Genomic DNA, 14,409 nt, shown 5'->3' with positions numbered 1-14,409 from the left:
ACTGGTGGCGGCTCTTCACGTCATACCAGACTGGACATTGCCATATCTGGCTTATATAACCCGGGGAGAGCTGCCTGAGGATGAAACTCTGGACAGGCAAGTAACCCGGCGGGCTAAGTCAATGGTTGTCATTGATGGCGAGTTACATCATCGCAGTGTTTCAGGGGCGTTTCAGCGTTGTATTTCCCCTGAGGAAGGTCAAGAGATCCTGCGTGAGATCCATGAAGGGGATTGTGGCCATCATGCTGGTTCAAAATCTCTTGTAGCCAAGGCTTTCTGTCATGGTTTTTATTGGCTAACGGCTCATGCTGATGCAGAGGACTTGGTCAGTAAATGTGATGGTTGCCAAAGGTTCTCACGACGGGCTCATGTGCCGGCTCAGGAGTTGAGGATGATCCCAATCACTTGGCCCTTTGCGGTCTGGGAGCTTGATATGGTTGGGCCTTTTAAACGATCCAAGGATAAGAAGACTCGCCTCTTGGTGGCCATTGACAAATTCACGAAGTGGGTGGAGGCTGAGCCAGTTAGCAAGTGCGATGCAGCCACGGCGGTTCAATTTATGAAAAAGGTGATTTTCCGCTTCGGCTTTCCGCATAGCATTATAACTGACAACAGCACCAATTTATCCAAGGGCGCTATGGAAGAATTTTGTCAACGGGAGCATATCCGACTTGATGTTTCCTCAGTGGCTCACCCCCAATCCAATGGTCAAGCTGAAAGAGCTAACCAGGAGATTCTGAAGGGCATCAAACCCCGGCTTTTGGTCCCTTTGCAACGGACGCCGGGTTGTTGGGTGGAGGAGTTGCCCTCCGTCTTATGGAGCATCAACACTACTCCCAACAGGTCTACTGGCTTCACGCCTTTCTTCATGGTTTATGGAGCAGAAGCAGTCCTCCCCAGCGACATCCGTCACGATTCGCCTCGTGTGGCGGCTTATGTTGAGACGGATAATGAACAGGCGCGCCAAGACGCTCTGGACTTGTTGGACGAACAACGTGATGTGGCGGCAGCCCGTTCAGCGATTTACCAACAAGACCTGCGCCGTTATCATAGCCGCCGGGTCAAATCTCGGGTCTTCTAGGAAGGCGACCTTGTGCTCCGGCTCATCCAGGATCAAACTGATGCACACAAGTTATCCCCACCTTGGGAAGGGCCCTTTGTGGTCAGTAAGAACTTGCACAACGGGTCATATTATCTCATTGATATTCGGGAACATAAGGATTCTCGTAAATCTGAGGAGGAGACCCGTCGGCCATGGAATATAGCTCAGCTTCGGCCTTACTACACTTGAGCTGCCCGCTCTCGTGGTGTACATATTTATCTCAGACATGTATATATTATGATAAGCAATAAAGCAGGACCTCTGTCCTTTTTTCTCCTCCAATTATGTGTGTGTCATTTTTTACATACTAATTTGACAGGAGGATCCGGCTTATGATTGTATTCGAGTCTAGCCGTAAGCAGAAAAAGTCACTTGGGGGCTTCCTGTTCAAACATGGGTCGTATTCGAACCAAAGAGAACATAGCTGTCGATACCCATTTTGATTGGCAAAGTGCCGAGCTCATTGGGAGGTTGCCTTTGGTCATATTTGAATCATAGTGTAACCCCTCTAAGAACCGACGTGGATCGTATTCGAATCAGTGTCGTTAAACAATTTTCAGAGTCACTTGGGGGCTTCCTGTTCAAACATGGGTCGTATTCGAACCAAAGAGAACATAGCTGTCGATACCCTTTTGATTGGCATCGCCACACCCACTGGGGGCTATATGATCGCATTCGAATCTTAGCTTAACCCCTTTGGACCGGGTTTCTGGTCGTATTCGAACCGGAAGCCCCAAGTTTTTATATTTTATCACAAGTCTATTCTGGTCATGTCAAAGTATGTACTACCGGGTCTTCTGCTCCAGATTAATTTTGGTTTATCTTGTTAACTGCATATCATGGATGTTATCAAGACAGGTAAACTTGAGCTAAGGTACCAACCAAGCTACCCGGGTTAGTTAAACCGGAAGCATGCTTACAGGCTGTTAAGTGTGTTATCACGGCTGTGTTCAGAGTATAGTTAAATGACCAGTCTTTTTTGTTCGTATTCCGGGTTATCCATTTCAAACGCCTGATTCTCAGGGCGGTAAGCCGCCTTGAGCCTTGTGATTTGCTTTTCTATGCAGACACTTGAAGGTACTTTTTAAGGTTGAGAAGGACAAAGGGATAATCATGACCCGGAGGAGCATTAAAACAATAACTTCAAGGGGTTTCAGCATTCATTACGTGCATGATGGCATGGCAGAGATAAATTGTTGCACTTATTTTATTACAAAAATCCTTCAAAAGTCTCAAGGGGGAGCATTGTTCGGTGAACCGCCAGCCGCTTCATGACGCCTGCTGAGTTGAAGTTCCCGGCTCGTCTTCTGCTCCGGCTGATCCCAAGACCTCGAAGGTTGACGACTTCCAGTTGATGCCGCTGAGAGCTTCGAACTGGGCTTCTTCGTCAATTAACCCGGCCGGGTCAATCTCGGGGGCGAAGGTGTGTTGGCGAGCCGGAGGAATCAGACTAAGAGCTTCATAGCGAGGGGTTGGAATCCTCTGATTCTCCGCGTTGTACCCCGGCTGATATTTGGTTAAGTCGGTGTCGTTCCCAATGATGGTGGCCACCGGGCGTACAGCCTTCACACATGCCGCGAAGTCCTTCTGGTCGAAGGCGGAGCCGTCTTCCTTCAGGCTGGGGTAACCCAGGGCGATGTCTGCCGGGTCTAGCTCCGGCAGGAAGGCTTTGGCCCGGCTCAGCGCGGCAATTGCTCCGGATCTTGCGAAGGCCCGGCGTAGCTCCTGGATCCGCTGTGGCAGAACTGCGAGCCGGCGCAGGACTTCAGCCAGATGGGTTGGCACCTCGTTGGATAGGGCCACCACAGCTAAGGCGCGCTGTGACCCGGTGTAGAGTTGTTCCACCAGGGTGTACACGGCCTTTAGCTTGGTGACCACGCTCTGATTGAGGTTAGCACTCCTGGGACCTGTTTAAATAAAGATCAGGTAAGCCGGCGACAAGGATGAATCGTAACATATACAGACTTGATGAAAGCCGGCGAGGCGACTTACCGAAGATAGCAGTCACCATTTGGGAAACTTGGCGCTTTAGGCCGGAGAGCTCAGCAGTCTTCTCAGTGAGGGCCTTCTCCGCCTGTTCTGCCCGGGTCACCAGGGCGGCTTTCTCCTCAGCCCAGGCCTTCCGCTCAGCATCGAATTCGGTCTTCAGCTTCTCTTGAGCGGCGATGCTAGAGACGAACTTGGCGTTTGCCTTCCGGGTCTCCATCTCTTGTGTCTTTAGCCGGCTCTTGAGATCCGCAAGGTCCGACTCCAATTTCTTGCCAGCAGCCTGCATATATTTCCGGGTTATTAACAGTCATTATTTAAGTCCCAAGCACTTTCCAAGCAAAGACACTTGGCACTTGGGGGCTAATGCATATTGAACGTCTCTATCTATGTACTGCCGGTTCAGTTAAGTAAGCCGGAATCTAAGTCTACAACATATTCAAGTATAAGTTATAGACTTGGGGGCTAGCATGACAAGGATCACTATGCAGAAAGTAAGAAGACAACAGAAGGTTACCTCAGACTTTTGTTGGATCTGGTTGACCATGGCGATCTCGGCGTCCCGGCTCTTGTGAACTTGGCTGATGTAGCCTGAGACGAGCTCTCCAATGGTTAAGTCGGTGTAGCTGGAGAGATCCAGATTCACCCGGTGGGGTTGTAGCAACTCCCCTTCGCGGAGCATTTGGCCAGCGCGGTCGGCCTCCCCGGCTCAACATACTCCGTCTGGGTAATTACCACGTCCGGGTCGTTAGCTGGTGGGGTTGAGCCAGAGGCCTCCGGGTTAGCTGACGCTTCGGTCGTTGTCTTGGTGGTCGGGGCAGGGGCTTCAGGCGCCGTGTCCATGGGAATAGGGGCTTCGGGGGCAGAGGCGGCTGGCGGCTCTTGAGCCGTCGTCTCCGGCTCAGGCAAGTCTGGCACTCCGGCTGATCTGGTCTTCTTTGCTCTTTTGGTGAGCTTTGCCTGGGCACTGAAAAGACAGAAGTGTTAGGTATACAAAGAGTAAGTACAAACAGATAATGTAAGGAGCTTGTTATTACCCGGGTGCAGTTTTGAAGGCCGGCAGACTTGACTGCATGGAATCACCCGAAGAGGGGGAGGTCTCCTGGTAATCGGAGTCAGAAGAGTTGAGTGGCTGACGGATGACACCCGCCAACGGATGAAAAGGGTACAGGTGAGAAAAAACCTCAGTCCGACGCTTCCTTGTTGCGTCGGGTAACCCGGCGGAGAGGTCGGCGTCCTTGCGGGCCCGGGTGTGACGCCGGCTTTCGTGAACCTGCTGCTTCAAAAGAAATTGAGGGTCTTGATGAGCTAATGGATGAGAAAAGCTTACTTTCCGGGTTACTCTTCGGACTTTCAGCTGCGGCAAAGGCTCCGAGTCGGAGGAAAGTGATGTTACCTCTTCAATCACCGGGTTACTGGCGCCGGTGTCATCCTGTCAAAAAGCAAAATGTTGATAAGGCGGACAGCAGCAAACGACAAATATGGCAAGAGTTTAAAGGTTTAAGGGTTACCTCTGACTCGGAGCTGCCGCTTAATTGCAGCAGCTCCGAAGCAGTGGGTCTGCTTCCCTTTCTGCGAGGGGCGGCTTTCTTCGCCTTCCTCGCCTTCTTGGCCGCCTCGTGGTCATACTTGACCCGCCAGAATTTATCATCAGCCTGAGAAATACAGTAATGAACTCTTAAAATGATTCAGAGCAAGGTGACATGTAAAAAAAGTGGAAAGGTTAAAGTCCGCGGCTTACCGATGGGGCTGGATTGGTCTTGCAGAACGAGGCCAGCCCGGTTCTTCCACAGTCGGCCAGGCTCTCGTTTAACAGAGCCTTGGTCTCTTCTTCAGCAACGTCTTCTGGAAGATCATTGCGACTGTGCCTCTGCGGGTCATCCTTTCGCCCGGTGTACTCACACATTAAGCCGGGGCGGCGGCTCAATGGGATCACCCGCCATGAAATCCAGACCCGGACTAGATCAATCCCGTTCAGACCGTTGCCTAGCAGGGCCTTGATCTTGTTGATCGTTGGAAGCAGGGGCTGGCGTTCCGCGGCAGTCAGTTTGTCGGATAATGGATGAGTCGGTTCCAGGCGCGTTGGGCGAAAGCCGGGCAGTGGATTCTCGTCAGCCGGGGATGTATCTTGGCAGTAGAACCAAGTCATGTTCCAGTCCTTAGGGTGGCTCGGCGGCTCTGCGTAAGGGAACAGACAGTCCCTGCGCCGTTGGATGGAGATGCCGCCTAATTCCAGACTTGGACCGTTTGCGCACTCATTTTGGCGGTTCAAATAAAACAGCTCTCTGAAGAGCAGCAGACTCGGCTCTTCTCCAAGATATACTTCACAAAAGACTTGGAAGTTGCAGATGTTGGATATGGAATTGGGTCCTATATCCTGAGGTCGAAGGTCAAAGAAGTTGAGCACATCCCGGAAGAACTTTGAGCCGGGCGGTGCGAAGCCCCGGCTCATGTGGTCCGCAAAGATCACTACCTCCCCGTCCCTCGGCTGTGGTCTTTCCTCTGACGGGTCAGGGGCACGGTAGGACATCACTTCCTTCTTGGGCAGGTATCCGGACTTAACGAAGTTGGCCAAGGTTTCGTCAGTGACGTTGGATCTCATCCAGTTGCAAGTGATGGGAGCCTTGGGAGGCATGGTGACGGTTGGTGGTCTATGAGGAAGAGAAAGGTGTCTGGGTTAATTATAAGCCGGGGATTATCATTCAAACTACAGTGACGGCTTATGAAGGGGACTAATGATATATATTGATACGGTGAGTTATCTAAGCCGTCGGGGCTTTCAGGATAAGTTGGTCATCTACGGCTTACTGCAGTTAAGTCGGAGGATTCTACAGAGCATGGTTCTCTTTAAACCGGAAAGTTCTACGGCGTGTGTTTTCTTTAAGTCGGAAGTATAAGCCGCCAAGATTCAAGGGCTGCAGTTTTTACTAAGTGTGGTAAAACAGATTTCACATATGGTAGTAACTTTTTCGGATCAAAATGGTCGGGCGAGATGAAAATTTTCTAGACCTAAAAAACAGAGGCAGGAGAAGTTCTTGAGGTTGAACACAGTTCTTATGCAGTAAAAAGAGGATTTCTTGCAGATGAAATGGGTTTCAAACACCTACCGCAGTGGTTCTACGCAAGGTTAAAGATCAATCAACCACAGTGGTGACAAGGACTACCGAGTTTATGGGCAATGGTGACGAACACGAAGAACTAAAGGAACCCTACCGCAGATCTGTTCTAGCAAGGCAGAGAAGACTCACCGGAGTTGAGGAAGAGAGGAGGTCGCCGCCGTTATCTGGTCCGAGTCAGGGTGATGCAGCGGCCGGGTCGATGAAGATCAGGGGCGCGACGGCGGCGGCAGTGGCAGAAGCTCGAGCAGAGGAGCGGCAGCGTGAGGAAGAAGAAGGAGAGTGTGAGAAGAGAGCGTTGGGCCGGCCTATTTATAAGGCAGAGTCATAAGTGGGCGCGGGATTCAAGGAGGCCACGGCGTGGTTATTTTCCGCTCACGGCGCCTCGATCGTCGGAATGACAGTAAAAACAGAGATCCGTTGTGGATCCGGCGGAGTAAAAAACGGACTTAATGGAGGATGACGTCACGGCGGATTATCCGGAGTCCAGAGGATGACGTCACTCCGGGTTATGGCCTTCACATGAATGGTAAGCCAGAGATTTTTTCTGTCTACAGAGCTGGAGATTGACACGAGCCGGCTCAAATCAATCTGGGGCCTAATGTTGAGGATATAGACCTTAGAGTCACCCGCCAGGAGGGGCCGGGTTACTCGTAGGGTCGTTGCCAGAAGCCCGGAGCCAAGTTTCAAGATAATGGGCCAGAGATGGGCTGAGACCCGGAGATGGCTTAAAGCCCATAGTTACAATCCTTGTTATAATAGACTTGTAGTGTAAGGCAAGTCTTACTCAGAGTCCGAGCCGGACGCTGTTATGAGCCGGCCGGGACTCTAAGGGCTGCTGGGCGTCAGCCTCCCTATATAAAGGGACGACCCGGCAGCAGTCTAAGGGCGACAACAATCTCATCGAGAGCCGGGCATAGCTGTTTAGCTCCCTGGCGATCGTAACCCTAATCAATAACACCTCGAACTGGACGTAGGCTTTTACATTCACCGTAAGGGGCCGAACCAGTATAAACCCTCGTGTTCCTTGTCCCGCATAACCCCTTTAAGCTTCCTAGTAGCGATGGCTCCAGGACTAAGTCCTAGCTCGAGGACATCTGCCGTGACAATTCCACGACAGTATGTGTGATTTAAGATCAGCTACTACCACGCGTTGGGCCCGAAACCAATGGACCCTCTCGGCTTATTAATCACTCTTATCCTCTGTCCAGGAGGTGCAAGTAGTTTCTGGTGTTTGTAGTTGCTGGAGGCCATGCGCAGCGCTGACCTTAGGGGTGGGCTGTGATGCGGTAGGCTCATGGCACGGTGTACCGAGTCGCTCGTTTGGTGTCTCGGAAACCCTGCACACATCGTTTGGGGCCGTTGAGGACACCCCGGCCGGATTTCCTTGCGGATGGAACCCGAATAGGCGATAAACCTGGACTAGGGACTCGTGTGTTTAGTCAGGTCGTGGCCGACACCCTCGCTGAGCTTCCGCTTGAAGGTTGCCGAGTACATGTCGTGTAAACGGCGATAAGTGGTGGAAGCGTGTGTGAAGAAGTACACCCCTGAAGGGTACAAAACTATTCGAATGGTCGCGTCCGCGGTGAAGGACTACTTGGTCGCTTATGCAGTTCATAGACAAGTTAATGGTTACTACTAAAAGACTCAAGATAAGTGTGAGTACCGCGGATGGCTCTCTCGTAGGATGACGGGGGAGGATCCACGGTGGAGTATTGAGATGGTGATTAGTGGACTCGTGTGCGGAAACTATTTTACAAGTGGTGTCTCGTAGGATAGCTTAGCCAAGAGTCAAAGCTGGCTTGCTGCAATAACTCCACTACCTTCTTGAGAATGTGCATGTATAGTAGGATCTGTTGTAAGACTTGCTGAGTACCTTTGTACTCATGTTGCCTTAATTACTGTTTTCAGACGACAACACCGCCCCTTCCGATGGGTTCTATGTAGATCTCGACGTTGACGAGTGACTTGCCACCCAGGTGGTGATCTAAGCTTGTGAAGGGCCTATGTAGATAGACAGGCTTCGTCAAGCCTTCTTTCCTTCTAGTTTTCTGTACTCAGACAAGTTGCTTCCGCATGTGCTTGTATGTTTGTGTGACTTGAGTGTTGGGTCATGTGACCCCTATCTGTATGAACATGTTATGTATGGCTCTCCGGAGCTGTAACGCCCACGATGCGGCTATATCTCCCACGTGTCGAGGCACGACTTAGAGGCATAACCGCATAGTGGTTTTGTCGCAAGAAGGGTCATCTTCACACAATCCCATGTGATGAACAAGAATGGGATAAAGAGTTGGCTTACAATCGCCACTTCACACAATACATAAATATAATTCATACATCATTCAACATACACACATAGACCGACTACGGTCAAGATCCAAATGAAAATAAGATAACCCCAAATGCTAGATCCCCGATCGTCCCAACTGGGCTCCACTACTGATCATCAGGAAAAGACACATAGTAACGACCACGTTCCTCATCGAACTCCCACTTGAGATCGATCCCATCATCTGCACTGGCATCGTCGGCACCTGCAACTGTTTTGGTAGAATCTGTGAGTCACGAGGACTCAGCAGTCTCACACCCGCGAGATCAAGACTATTTAAGCTTATAGGAAAGAATGGTGTAATGAGGTGGAGCTGCAGCAGGCAATAAGCATATATGGTGGCTAACATACGCAAAAGAGAGCGAGAAGAGAAGCAACGGAACGGTCGTCATTCATAACTCAAACCGTGTTCACTTCCCGGACTCCGCCGAGAAGAGACCATCACGGCTACACACACGGTTGATGTATTTTAATTGGGTCAAGTGACAAGTTCTCTACAACCGGACATTAACAAATTCCCATCTGCCTCATAACCGCGGGCACGGCTTTTGAAAGATAATACCCTGCAGGGGTGTCCCAACTTAGCCCATCATAAGCTCTCACGGTCAACGAAGGATAAACCTTCTCCCGGAAAGACCCGATCAGTCTTGGAATCTCGGTTTACAAGACATTTCGGCAATGGTAAAACAAGACCAGCAAAGCCACCCGAATTTCCCGACAAATCCCGATAGGAGCTGCACATATCTCGTTCTCAGGGCACACCGGATTGTCCAAGGTTCCGATAGGCCAGACCAGAGTTGCCCCTGGTGGCCACCGGCGACTGACAGGTTGGACCAATACTCAGAGGAGCACTGGCCCGGGGGTTTAAAATAAAGATGACCCTCGGGCTCTAGAAAACCCGGGGGAAAAAGGCTTAGGTGGCAAATGGTAAAACCAAGGTTGGGCCTTGCTGGAGGAGTTTTATTCAAGGCGAACTGTCAAGGGGGTCCCATAAATCACCCGACCGCGTAAGGAACGCAAACTCAAGGAACATAATACCGGTATGACAATAACTAGGGCGGCAAGAGTGGAACAAAACACCAGGCATAAGGCCGAGCCTTCCACCCTTTACCAAATATATAGATGCATTAATTAAATAAGAGATATTGTGATATCCCAACATATCCATGTTTCAACATGGAACAAACTTCAACTTCACCTGCAACTAGCAACGCTATAAGGGCTGAGCAAAAGCGGTAACTTAGCCAAACAACAGTTTGCTACGACAGGATGGTTAGAGGCTGACATGGCAATATGGGAGGCATGATATAGCAAGTGATAGGTAGCGTGGCATGGCAATAGAGCAAACAACTAGCAAAGCAAAGATAGAAGTGATTTCGAGGGGTGGTCATCTTGCCTGCAAGGTTCTCAGAGTTGTCGAAAGCTTGATCCTCGTAAGCGTACTCAACAGGTTCCTCGTTCACGAACTCGTCTCCCAGCTCTATCCAAGACAAGAACACAAACAAACGGAACCGCAATCAATCACGATGCACAAGCAACATGATGCAAAACATGTATGATATGCAAGATATGGTATGCGGTGCATATGCGTGCTCTGGAAGGAAAATGATGAACAAGGCAGTAACTTGGCAAACCAAGCATGCCACTGGAAAGATGAGATGATTTCGGTCGAAATCGATATAAATATCACCGGAAACGGATGCACGGTTTGCAAATGGCAAGCAAAACAAGAATGACACGAATCTGCGATTAACAGCATGATAGCACTTAAAATGCAACAAGCAACAATGCTACAGCACTCCAACATAGCAACAAAGCATATGACAGTAATCTACAGGAGATGCTTGACAAAATATGAACACTGAGCTACAGCTAGTTCACAACATAACAAGCCCAAACAAGCATGGCAAAAGTGCAAAAGATAACAGGATCACAGACGGTGAAATTACTGGACATGGCAGAAAACAGCATCAGGTAGCAATGTTCAGAGCACGAAAACAACATGCTACAGAAACTTAACATAGCAAACAAGGCATGGCAGTGTTATACTAAATGCATATGACAAAAGTCCCTTACTGACCATAAGCCAAAAAGGACAAGAAGATATGATGGCAACCTTGTAAACATAGCAAGTTTCGTTATCAGGTTCCAGACTTAGCAGAAAACAGAGCATGGCAGAAATAATGATATGAGGGCATATTGGTGAGCTTGATGCACTCACCACAAGGCAATGCATGACAAAACAAGCATAACTACAGCAAGATGGCATGTTTATGAAGCTATCCATGGCAAGAAAAAAAAGCATAGCATGTATGGATCAACTACAATAAGCTTGGTAAAATTGCATATCATGTTAAGAATCTGCCAGAAATATTTTATAGCAAACGTAGAGCACGATTGAGTCATGCTATGGCACTCCATAATTGCAACCAAGGGAAGTAATTGATCAATTACAACAATATCTACAAAACATCCTTACTGAACATCTCCAAAATATGCATGCATCTCTCTGTAGCATCAAGTTTACATGGCAACAAAATAACAGCAGACAAGGACTAGAGAAATTACTAAGTCCCTGAAATCAGAAACATTACGGGGCCTAGTTTGCATGCTTGTGCTAGTTACCACAGAGATCACAAAAATACATGGCATACACCACTGGAAAGATGGCATGGCATGCAACAAAACACATGTAGAGCTCATGCTCATAAGATGCATAGATTAAAAGATACAAAAATAACAAATCTCCAAGTTCTGCTAAGTACCAGAAGATAACAGCAACTAGCACTCTTGCAACAGAGATTTGGGCATCAAGATGGCCTCTTATGAACATGGTGAGATTGAACAAAATGTAGAGCATCACGAGACGAACAAATTGACATATTACACGCGCGAAACGGAGCTATGTACAGAGAGTTATGCACTGTTGAACAAAGGCATATGCTGCAAGATGATGAAGACAGAGAAAAATTGGGATCGGGAAAAGTCAACCTGCTACAGTATACCAGATCCAGATCGAGGGAGAGAGCTCGGGCTCGGCGACGCTCACCGGCGTGGAGACGGCGGCGCGGCGGCCGGAGGAGAGGAGAGGACGGCGGCCGGGCTCGGGCTTGGGGAGGAGGTAAAGGAGGAAGAGGGCGCGGGCGGCGCCGTGGGGCGCGGCGGCGGCGCGGGCGACAGCCGGAGTTGCGCCGGCGGGCGACGCCGAGGCGGCGGGCCGGCCGGCGATGGCGAGGCGGCGGAGGGAGGCGCGCAGGCGGCGGCGGCTCGCGGACGCGGGCGGAGACGGGCGCCGGCGGATCGGGCTCGCGGTCCCGCGGCGGGCCTGGCGGGCCGCGGCGTATGGGCGCTGGCGGCGGCGACACATGTCGGCGCGGGATTCGACGGTGGGCGGCGTTGGACGCGTCCGGCTCCGCCCGGACGTGTCCGGCGGCGGAGAGGGAGCGGGTCTAGGGTTTGATCTACGTGCGTTTTTCGGGAGAGATGCATATAAATAGGTAGAGGGAGCTAGGAGAGTCCAAATGAGGTGCGCTTTTCGCCCACACGATCGTGATCGAACGACCTACAGCATGGAAGAGAGTTTGGTGGGTTTTGGGCTGGTTTTTGAGGGGGTTTTGCTGCAACACACAAATGGACTTTGCGGATGCCCGGTTAACCGTTGGAGTACCAAACGACCTCCAAATGGAACGAAACTTGACTGGTGGTCTACCGGTGGTATATTAAGGCCACTTGATAAGCATCGGTCCATTCCGAGAATGTTAGACACCCGCTCACGAAAGAAAACAAGAGGGGTGCGCCGGGGGAGATAGGAGCGCCGGATTGCAAAACGGACAACGGGGAAAATGATCGGATGCATGAGACGAACACGTATGCAAATGCAATGCACATGATGACATGATATGAAATGCATGACATGAAAAAAATGCAGAACGAAAGACAAAACCCGACCACGGAGGGAATATCATAGCACATAGCCGAAAATGGCAAGAGTCAGAGTTACAAATATGGCAAGTTACATGCGGGGTGTTACAGGAGCCTTTAAATAAAGTACTTTGAGTTATAGAGTTTTGTTGTGATGCCATGTTGTATTTACACATATCGAGCATATTGTGTGTATGATTGAAATGCTTGGTTTGTGTGGGATCCGACAATCTAGTTGTTTATCCTTGGCAGCCTCTCTTATGGGGAAATGTAGTCTAGTGCCTCCATGAGCCATAGTAGTCCGCTACAGCCCAGATCACCGGAGTCCTACTAGCCCAGCACTACTGCTCCGGAGCACTTGACTATTCGGCATGTGTTTCACTTCGTTCCTGTGTCTGTCCCTTCGGGGAAATGTCACGCGGTGACATCCGGAGTCCTGCCTAGCCTGCTACAGCCCAGGTTCCCGGAGTCCTGTTAGCCCAGTGCTACAGCCCGGATTCACACGCTGCTGACCGACATGCTCGATGTTGATTCATGTATGCCTGTCCCCGTAAGTTAGCGCCGCTTTGGGTTCACGACTAGCCATGTCGGCCCGGGTTCTCTGTCATATGGATGCTAGCGACACTATCATATACGTGAGCCAAAAGGCGCAAACGGTCCCAGGCCATGGTAAGGCGACACCCGTGGGAATACCATGCGTGAGGCCGCAAAGTGATATGAGGTGTTACAGGCTAGATCGGTGTGACCTAGAATCGAGGTCCTAACACTACGGGAGCGAGAGGAGGAGCTGCGATGGCCGGCCATGATGGGATGGACTTTTCCGGGCGCGCTCCGATGGATACTCGCTGTGGGAGGATGGTGTGATGTGGATCTGAGGATCCCCGCCTGTTTAAATAGACGATTTACTTACATGGTTAGGGTGGCAAGTATAAAATGCCCCGACTTCTCGCATTCGCTTGACACGTGGAGGATAGCCATTATTAGGCGCAGAAGCCAAGGAGTGCAACATTCATGGGAAGCCGGACACTACTCGACAGGTACTCAGAATTTGGAGGAGAACCCGCCTTGCAATGCCGAAGACAATCTGCGCGCCGGACTCATCGTCATTGAAGCCTGGTTCAGGGGCTACTGAGGGAGTCCTGGATTAGGGGGTCCTCGGACAGCCGGATTATATCCTTTGGCCGGACTGTTGGACTATGAAGATACAAGATTGAAGACTTCGTCCCGTGTCCGGATGGGACTCTCCTTGGCGTGGAAGGCAAGCTTGGCAATTCGGATATGTAGATCTCCTCCGTTGTAATCGACTCTGTGTAACCCTAGCCCCCTCCGGTGTCTATATAAACCGGAGGGTTTAGTCCGTAGGACAACAACAATCATAATCATATGCTAGCTTCTAGGGTTTAGCCTACATGATCTCGTGGTAGATCAACTCTTGTAATACTCATATCATCAAGATCAATCAAGCAAGAAGTAGGGTATTACCTCCATCGAGAGGGCCCGAACCTGGGTAAACATCGTGTCCCCCGCCTCCTGTTACCGTCCGCCTTAGACGCACAGTTCAGGGCCCCCTACCCGAGATCCGCCGGTTTTGACACCGACAGTGATAGAGAAGGTTCAGTTCGTCAAAGGCGGACTGACAGAAGCCTGCATTAGCCTTCTAACGGGCTTTGAGGTAAGCAATGTGATTGTACGAAAAATATCATAGTATAGACAGTAGCCCTTGATGCTCTGTTTGGTGTTCGAGAAGAAAAGCCGAACAGAGGATCAAGAATAAATATCGCAGGAGTCTAACATGAGTTGTCTATGTGAATAAGCAGGTATCGCTTAAGGCTGCCACTGCTCATGCTGCGGAGGTCTCCGGACTGAAGCAGAAACTGGAGCGGGCCGAGGAGGAGCTCGGCCTCGTGAAGAAGCAGCTGGAGGATAACCAAGGTATGCAGTAACCTGTAGGT

The sequence above is a fragment of the Aegilops tauschii genome, chromosome 1 (genome assembly GCF_002575655.3).
Source record: "Aegilops tauschii subsp. strangulata cultivar AL8/78 chromosome 1, Aet v6.0, whole genome shotgun sequence".
NCBI lineage: Eukaryota > Viridiplantae > Streptophyta > Magnoliopsida > Poales > Poaceae > Aegilops > Aegilops tauschii.
Note: the sequence above shows the minus strand (reverse complement) of the source record.